Raw genomic sequence first — 10,261 nt, 5'->3', positions numbered from 1 at the left:
TGGGGTGGAGAAGGATTTCTCAAATAAGATACAAAAAGTTTAAGTCATAATAGAACAGATTAATAAATTCAAGTAAATTAAACAAAATATCTCTTTTAATCAAACAGCAATTGAAAAATAAAAAGTTAAGACACCAACTAGAAGACTTTCATATTTTGTGGGGTTTTTTTGGTGGTTTATATAACCAGTAAGGGGTTATTTTCTATATGAATACAAAACTCTTAAAGTCCAAAAAAGAAAGACAAACAACACAAAAATGAAAAATATAAGCAGGTAGTTTCTTTAAAAATTAAAATAATAATTATGAAAAGATAATAATTATTATTAATGAAAGGCATACAAGTTTTTAAGACGGCATAATATTTTATAAATAGCATTTTGACAAACCTTTAAAAGGCTGATCATTTTGAGTGTGGAAAGTATGTAGAGAAACACAAATTCTCGTTAGTTTTATGTATGTAGAAATTAATATAAATTAGTAGAACCACTGTGGCAGAAGCTGCTAGTTATCTACTAATATTTGTCTTTCTCAGTAATAAGATTTCTCTATTGCTAGCTGGCTCCATGGCAAACTGGCAGAAAACTACATTTCCCAGTTTGCCCTGGGGCAATGTAATGATATGGCCATGTAAATTCTGACCAGTGGGATGAAAATAAAAGTGTTCTGTACATCTTGAAGGGAAGCACTATGCACCATTTGGTTCTTTCTCCTATTGCCAGCCAAAATGTGGATACACTGGCTGGAATTCCAGAAACCATTTTCGACCTTGACGGATAAACTTGGGAATGAAAATTGTTCATACAAGGTAACCTACACAGTACATGAAGCCTTCATCTCGACACTGTGGAGTGACTTACCATCTCTGGAATAACCACCTCCAGGCTTCTTGAACCTGAGATAGAAATGTATGGCTATTTCATTTAAACTACTGTGATTCTGAAATTTTTATTAGCCACAGCAGCCTCAACTAATCTTAACCAATACAACCTCATTAGAAAAAGATTTGACACTCTTCCATAAAGTTAAAAGTGTGCAAATTCTATAGTCCCACAATTTTCTTCCCTAAGTATATGCCTTGAAGAACTTTATCCTTACATGCATCAGGAAACAAAAAAATGTTCATAAAAATGTTCATAGAACCACCATGGTTCTAAGACCAAATATTGGAATAACCAAATCCATGGATGGAAGAATAGTTAATTTCATTACATTTTTATCCCATGAACTACTAATATGGAGCTAGGAATAAACTCAATCTCTGAAGAAATCATAAGCATAATATGATCCATAAGCATAATGTTGAATAAAAATTCAAAAACAACAAAATTTAAACAATTTATTATTTGGAGGATACCTACATATAGGAAATTTATAAGTAAAAGCAATGCAATAATAAACCTAAATTTCAGGATAGTGATTAATATAATAGAACCTTATCAATATCTTTGAAATTCTGCTTATGCCTCTCCCTGATTGCATCCTGAAGGAAGCGGGAGGAGATGTAAACAGGGAAGGGCATAATCAGAGCTTTAAAGATATTGGTAAGGTTCTATTTTTCTTAATCTAGGTGCTAAATACAAAAATACTCATTTTATTATTTTAATCTTAACTTGTATTTTGTATTATGTATTAACTATAAATTTTTTCTAATTTTTAATTCTTGTGGGTATATAATAGGTGTATGTATTTATTCATGGGTAGATGAGATATTTTGATACAGGCATGCAATACATAATAATTGCCTCAAGCATGTATTCTTAATTTATGTTACAAACAATCCAATTATACTTTTAGATATTTTAAAATATACAATAAGTTATTATTGACTGTAGTCACCCTGTTGTGCTATCAAATACTAGATCTTATTCATTCTATCTAACTATAATATATTGTTGTACCCATGAACCATCCTCTGTCCACTACCCTTCCCAGCCTCTGGTACCCATCACTCTATTCTCTATGTACATTACTTCAATTGTTTTAACTTTTAGCTCCCATAAATATGTGAGAAGATGTTAAATTTGTTATTCTGTGTCTGGCTTATTTCACTTAACATAATGACATAACATAATCATTAACATTAACATAATGACCTCCAGTTTCATCCATGTTGTTGCAAATGACAGGATCTTATTCTGTTTTATGGCTGAATAGTATTCCATTGTGTATGTGTACCACATTATCCATTCATCTATTTATGGACACAGGTTCCTTCTACATCTTGGCTATTGTAAATAGTGCTGTAATAAACATGGGAGTGCCGATATCACTTCTATATACTCATTTCCTTTCTCTTGGGTATGTACTTGGCAGCAGGATTGCTGGATCATATGCTCTATTTCACATATTTTTAAGGAACCTCTAAACTGTTCACCACAGTGGTTGTACTAATTTACCTTTCCACCGACAACGTAAGAGAGTTCCCTTTTCTCCACATCCTTGCCAGCATTTGTTAATGCTTGTCTTTTGGATAAAAGCCATTTCAATATCTCATTGTAGTTCTGATTTGCATTTCTCTGATGATCAGTGATGTCAAGAATGTTTTCATATACCTGTTTACCATTTTTATGTCTTCTTTTGGCAAACATCTATTCAGATCTTTAGCTCATTTTTTAATCAGAGTAATATTTTTTTTCCTATTAAGTGGTTTGATCTCCCTAAATATTCTGGAAATTAATCTTTTGTCAGATGAATAGTTGTAAATATTTTCTCTCATTCTGTGGGTTGTCTTTTCACTTTGCTGATTGTTTCCTTTGCTGTGCAGAAATGTTTTAACTTAATGTGATCCCATTTGTTCATTTTTGCTTTGGTTGTCTGTGCTTGTAGGGTATTTCTTACTTCAGAAATCTTTGCCCAATCCAATGTTCTGGAGAGTATTTTCAATGTTTTCATTTAGCAGTTTCAGAGTTTGAGGTCTTAGATTGAAGGCTTTAATCCATTTTGATTTTATATTTGTATATGGCAAGAGATCAGGGTCTATCTTTATTCTTCTGCGTATTGATATCCAGTTTTCCCAGTATCATTTATTGAAGAAACTTGTCTTTTCCCCAATGTATGTTTATGGCTCCTTTGTTGAAAGTAAGTTCCTTGTAGATGTATGAATGTGTTTCTGTGCGATCTATTATGTTCCATCGGTCTATGTGTCTCTCTTTATGCCAGTACCATGCTATTTTGGTTACTATAGTTTGTGGAATAATTTAAAGTCAGGTAACATTATTTCTTCAGTTTTGTTCTTTTTGTTCAGGATAGCTTTGGTTATTCTATGTCTTTTGTGATTCCATGTAAATTTAAATATTTTTTTTCTTTGAAGAATGTCATTGGTTGATACAGATTGTACTGAATTTGTAGATTGCTTTAGATAGAATGGACATTTTAACAGTATTGTTTCTTCCAATTCATGAATATGGAATATATATTTTTTGAGTTCTTTTCAATTTCTTGCATCAATATTCCATAATTTTAATTTCAGAGATCTTTTACTTCTTTGGTTATGTTAATTACTAGGTATTTTATTTCATTTGCAGCTATTGTAAATGGGATTACTTTCTTTGTTTATTTTTCAGGTTGCTTGCTATTAGCATATAGAAATACTACTGAGTTTCATACACTGGTTTTGTATCCTTCAACTTTACTGAATTTATTTATCAGTTCTAATAGTTTATGGTGAAGTCTTTAGGTTTGTCTAAATACAAGATCACATTACTTGCAAACAAGGATAATTTGATTTCTTCCTTTCCAATTTTTATGCACTTTGTTTCCTTCTCTTGTCTGAATGCTTAAGTTAGGACTTCCAGTACTATGTTGAATAACAGTGGTGACAGTGGGCATCATTGTTACGTTCCAGATCTCAGAGAAAAAGCTTTCAACATTTCCCCATTCAGAATGATAATAGCTATGGGTCTGTCATATATGGCTTTTACTGTGTTGAGATATGTTCCTTCTATACCCAGTTTTTAAAGAGTTTTTATCATAAGAGGATACTGAATTTTATCAAATACTTTTTCAGCATCAACTACAATGATCATATGGTTTTTGTCCTTCATTGTATCCCATAGGTTTTGGTATGTTTTGTTTCCATTATCATTTGTTCAATAGCCTTTTAAATTTCATTCTTAATTTCTTCATTGACTCACTGGTCACTTAGGAGCACATTGTTTAATTTTCTTGTATTTTCTAAGTTTCCAATCTTTTTCTTGTTGTTGATTTCTAGTTTTATTCCATTGTGGTCAGAGAAGATACTTGATATAATTTCAATTTTTAAAAACTTTTTGAAGACTTGCTTTATGGCTAAACATATGGTCTATCTTTGAGAATGATCCATGTCCTGAGAGGAACGTCTATTCTGCAGCCATTGGATGAAATGTTCTGTTATGTCATTTGACCTACAGTGCAGATTAAATTCATTGTTTATTTGTTGATTTTCTGCTTGTCTGATGCTGAAGGTGGGGTGTTGAAGTCTCCAGTTATTATTGTATTGGGATTTGTCCCTCATTTAGCTCTAATAATACTTGCTTTAGATACCTGAGTGCTCCAATGTTGGGTACACATATATTTACAATTGTTATATCCTCTTGCTTAATTGACCCCTTTGACCTTCTTTGACCCTTTTTATAGTTTTTGTCTTGAAACATATTTTGTCTGAAATAAATACAGCCATTTTTGATCTTTTTTGGCTTCCATTTGCATGGAATATCTTTTTCCATACCTTAATTTTCAGTCTATGTCTGAATAAATCTTTATAAGGGAAGTGTGTTTCTTGTAGGCAATAAATTGTTGAGTCTGGTGTCTTTGTAATCCAGTTACTGTGTGTCTTTTAATTGAATAGTTTAATCCATTTACATTCAATGTTATTATTGATAAGAAATTATTCATGTTATTTTGTTATTTGTGCTATGGTTATTTTGTGGTTTTCTCTTCCTTCTTTCCTTCCTTGCAGTGAAGTTGATTTCCTCTGCTGGTATGTTTTAATTTCTTGCTTTTTATATTTTCATATCCATTGTATATTTTTTGATTTGAGATTACCATGAGGCTTGCAAATAATATCCTATAATCTAATTATAATACCTTATAATCTTATATGTTATAATCAATATCTTATATCTTATTTTAAACAGATGACAACACATTGTATAAACAAATAAACAACCTAACAAACACGCAAAGAAAAAACTAATAAAAACTCTACAATTTAACTTTGTCCCCCCACTTTTTAACTTGTTATTGTTTCTATTTACATTTTGTTGTAGTATCTGTGTCATGAAAAGTTATTATTTTTCATCATTTCATCTTTTAGACTTTCTACTCAAGATATGAGTAGTTTACAAACCACAATTAAAGTGTTATAATATTCTGTATTTTCCTGTGTGCTTGCTCTTACCAGAGAGTTTTGTACCTTCTGATGATTTCTTATCATTTCTTAATGTCTTTATTTCAGATTAAAGCACTCCCTTTAGCAATTCTTGTAGAATAGGTCTGGTGTTGATTAAATCTCCCAGCTTTCGTTTGTCTAAGAAAGTACTTATTTCTTCTTCATGTCTGAAGGATATTTTTGCTGGATATACTATTCTGGGATTCGAGGTTTGTTTCCTTCAGCACTTTATGACCCATCACTCTCTCCTGGCCTATAAGGTTTCTCCTTAAAAGTTTGCTGGTAGACATATTGGAGCAACTTGCATGTTATTTGTTTCTTTTCACTTGCTGCTTTTAGGATCCTGTGTAACCTTTGGGAGTTTGATTTTTAATTGTCTTGAGGTGGTATGCTTTGGGTTAAATCTGCTTGGTAGTATATAACCTTGTTGTACTTTAATACTGATACCTCGTTCTAGGTTTGGGAAGTTCTCTGTTATTAACCTTTTGAATAAACCTTTCTACTCTTATCTTTTTTTTTTTTTTTTTTTACCTCCTCTTTCAGGTCAGTAGCTCTTAAATTTGCCCCTTTGAGGAGATTTTCTAAATATTGTAGTCATGTTTCATTCTTTTTTATTCTTCTTTCTATTGTTTCGTCTGACTGTGTATTTTCAAGTAGCTTGTTTTCAAGCTCATTAATTCTTTCTTCTCCTTGATCAACCTGCTTTTAAGAGACTCTGATGCAGTCTTCATTATGCCACTTGCATTTTTCAACTCCAGGATTTCTGATTGATTCTTTTTAATTATTTAAATTTCTTTGTTAAATTCATCTAATAGGAGTCTAAATTCTTTCTCTGTGTTATCTTGAATTTCATTGAGTTTTCTCAAAATGGTTATTTTGAATTATCTGCTTGAAAGGTCACATATCTCCATTTCTCCAGGATTGGCCTCTGGTGCCTTGTGTAGCTCATTTGGTGAGACCTTGTTTTCCTGGATGGTGTTGATGCTTGTGGATATTCATCATTGTCCGGACATTGAAGAGTTGGGAATTTATTGTAACCTTTGCAGTCTGGGCTTGTTTATAACCATCCTTCTTGTGAAGACATTCCACATATTTGAAGGTACTTGAGTGTTTTCACCTAAGTTTTCGGTCTTTGCAGCCATATCTGCATTAGGGGAAATCCCAAGCCCAATATCTCCATGGTTCTTGCAGAGTTGTAGAGATATCTCCTGACAGTCTCAGATAAGATCTGGAAGAATCTTCTTGATTGCCATTAAGAGATTCTTATTATCTTCACTTTTTCTCTCCCAAGCAAACATTCTCTCTATCAGTGCTGATCTGCCTAGTGCTAGGGAAGTGGTAACACAAATACCCCTACGGTTACCACCACTGGTACTGCACTGGGTCAGACCTGAAGCCAGCACAGTATTGAGTCTCACCTGAGGACTGTGGTAACCACTTTCTGGCTACTATCTAGAGTTCTACAATCTGCAGGTGGCACAGCCAGCCAGGATTTTGTCCTTCCCTTCAGGGTGATGAGGTTCCCCTAGCCCCAGGTGGGTCCAGAAATGCCATCTGGGAGTTAAGGCCTTGCGTTGGAAACATTAGGAGTCTACCTGGTTCTCTACTCTACTGTGACTGAACTGGCATTCAAACCATGAGACAAAGTCCTTCCCACTCTTCCCTCCTGTATTAGTCTGTTTTCACACTGCTGATAAAGACATACCTGAGACTGGCCAATTTATAAAAGAAAATGGTTTAATGAACTTACACTTCAACATGGCTGGGGAGGCCTTACAATCATGGTGGCAGGCAAGGAGGAGCAAGTAACATCTTACATGGATGGTGGCAGGGAAAGAGAGAGCTTGTGTAGAGAAACTGCCATTTCTAAAACCATCCGATCTCACGAGACTCACTCATTATCATGAGAACAGCATGGGAAAGACCATCCCACATGATTCAAACATTTCCCACTTGTTCCCTCCCATAACATGTGGGAATTATGGGAGCTACAAGATGAGATTAGGGTGGGGACACAGATCCAAACCACATCATTCCGCCCCTAGACCCTCCCAAATTTTATGTCTTCTCATTTCAAAACCAATCATGCCTTCCCAACAGTCCCTCAAAGTCTTGACTCATTTCATCAATAACTCAAAAGTTCACAGTTCAAAGTCTCATCTAAGACAAGGCAATTCCCTTCTGCCTATGAGCCTATAAAATCAAAAGCAAGTTAGTTACTTCCTAGATACAATGGAGGTATAGATATTGGGTAAATACAGCCATCCAAATGGGAGAAATTGGCCTAAACAAAGGAGCTACAGGCCCTATTCAAGTCCAAAATCTAGCAGAGCAATCAAATTTTAAAGCTCCAAAATGATCTCCTTTGACTCCATGTCTCACATCGGGGTCACACTGATACAACAGGTGGGTTCCCATGGACTTAAGCAGCTCCGCCCCTGTGGCTTTGCAGGGTATACCCCCGCTCATGGCTGCTTTCACAGGCTGGCATTGAGTATCTGCAGCTTTTCCAAGTGTTCAGTGCAAGGTCTTGGTGGATCTACCATTCTGGTGTCTGGGGGATGGTGGCCCTCTTCTCACAGCTCCACTAGGTGGTGCCCCAGTAGGGGCTCTGTTGGGGTCCTCCAGTGCCACATTTCCTTTCTGCACTGCCCTAGCAGAGATTCTCCATGAGGGCCCCACTCCTGCAGCAAACATCTGCCTGGGCATCCAAGTTTCCACTCATCCTCTTAAATCTAGGCAGAGGTTCCAAAACTTCAGTTCTTGATTTCTGTGCACCCACAGCCTCAAAGCCATGTGGAAGCTGCCAAGGTTTGGGGTTTCCAACCTCTGAAGCAACAGCCTGAGCTGTACTTTGGCCCCTTTTAGTCATGGCTGGAGTGGTTGGGACGTAGGACATCAAGTCCCTAGACTGCACACAGCAGAGGGACCCTGGGCCCAGCCCACAAAACCGTTTCTTCCTCTTAAACCTCCAGGCCTGTGATGGGAGGGGCTGCCTCAAAGGTCTCTGACATGCCCTGGAGACATTTTCCCTATTGTCTTGGTGATTAACATTCAGCTCCTCATTACTTATGCAATTTCTGCAGCCAGCTTGAATTTCTCCTCAGAAAATGGGATTTTCTTTTCTATCACATTGTCAAGCTACACATTTTCCAAACTTTCATGGTCTGTTTCCCTTTTAAAACCAAGTGCCTGTAACAGCACCCAAGTCACCTCTTGAATGCTTTGCTGCTTAGAACTTTCTTCCACTAGATATGTTAAATCATCTCTCTCAAGTTCAAAGTTCCACAAATCTCTAGGGCAGGGGCTAAATGCTGCCAGTTTCTTTGATAAAACATAACAAGAGTCACCTTTGCTCCAGTTCCCAAGAAGTTCCTTATCTCCATTTGAGACCACCTTAGCCTGGATTTCATTGTCCATATTATTATCAGCATTTTGGTCAAAGTCATTAGAGTTCCAAATTTTCCCACATTTTCCTTTCTTTTTCTGAGCCCTCCAAACTGTTCCAACCTCTGCCTGTTACCCAGTTCCAAAGTTGCGTCCACATTTCCATTTATTTTTTCATCAGTGCCCCACTCCTGGTACCAATTTACTATATTAGTTCATTTTCAAACTGCTGATAAAGACATGCTTGAGACTGGGAAACTTACAAAAGAAAGAGGTTTAATGGACTTTTACTTTGACGTGGCTGGGGAGGCCTCACAATCATGGTGGAAGGCAAGGAGGAGCAAGTCACTTTTTATGTGGATGGCGGTAGGCAAAGAGAGAGCCTGTGTAGGGAAACTCCAGTTTTTAAAACCATCAGATCTCATAAGACTCATTCACTATCACGAGAACAGCATGGGAAAGGCCTACCCCCATGATTCAACAATCTCCCACCAGGTTTCTCCCACAACATGTGGGAATTATGGGAGCTACAAGATGAGATTTGGGTGGAGACACAGAGCCAAATCACATCACCTCCCTTTTTCACAAGCAGAGGAGTCCCTTTCTGTGGCCACCACCATCCTAGGCGCACAGTGAGTACTGCCGGGCAACCACTGATGTTCACTCAAGGTCCATGGGCTCTTCAGTCAACTTGTGGTGAATGCTGCCAGGCCTGAGACTCTGCCTTCAGGGAATTTGGCCCCCTTCCAGCCCAGAGCAGGTTCAGAAATGCCATCCAAGAGCCACGTTCTGGAATAAGGAACCCCAAGAGCCTGCTTGGTGCTCTATTGCACTGTGACCTAGCTGGTATTTAAGCTTCAAGACAAACTCCCTCTTCCTTCTCTTTTTCTCAAGCAGAAGGATTCCCTCCCTATAGCCAGAACAGCTGGGAATGTGGGTGAGTTACATCTGAAGTGAGCTCACCTCTGAGTCACACCCAAGGTCTATGGCAATTACTACCTGGGTATTGCTGCTGATTATTGAGGGTCCAAGTGCTCTTTAGTCAGAAGGTGATAAATCCTGGTAGGACTGGGTCCTTTCCTTCAAAGCAGCAGGTTCCCTTCTGGCTCAGGGTGTGTCTACACATGTCATCCAGGAGGTAGGACCTGGAATGGGGACCTTGGAACTCTATCTGATATTCTATCCTACTCTGACTGAGCTGGTATCCAAGTTGCAAGACAAAGTTCTCTTTACTCTTCCCTCTCCTCTCCTCAACAGAGGGAAGGAGTCTCTCCCAGAGCTGTGAGCTGCACTGCCTGGGGTTGGGGGAGGGATGGTGCAAGAACTCCTTTAGCCACACCAGGTGATGTTTCACTAGGTCTCTTTTCTTCCAAGTTTGGTGGCTCTGAGCTTAGCACAGCACCAGGACTTGCCAGGGAATTGCAGTCCTTGTGGCCTAGACTGCCTTTCAAGTTTATTTAGGACCACAGAGTGCTTTGGTCTGCAATGGCAAGGCTCGTTGGAAC

General features: G+C 37.4%; 1 protein-coding gene across 3 annotated transcripts in view; it reads right to left on the bottom strand.

Moving 5' to 3' along the window:
• Positions 1-10,261, bottom strand: part of LSAMP (limbic system associated membrane protein) — a 647,096-nt gene that overhangs the window by 156,727 nt on the left and 480,108 nt on the right. The gene's annotated exons all lie outside the window — the stretch shown is intronic.

Source organism: Macaca thibetana, chromosome 2 (genome assembly GCF_024542745.1).
Source record: "Macaca thibetana thibetana isolate TM-01 chromosome 2, ASM2454274v1, whole genome shotgun sequence".
Classification (NCBI taxonomy): Eukaryota; Metazoa; Chordata; class Mammalia; order Primates; family Cercopithecidae; genus Macaca; species Macaca thibetana.
This window is presented reverse-complemented; position numbering and strand designations above follow the sequence as displayed.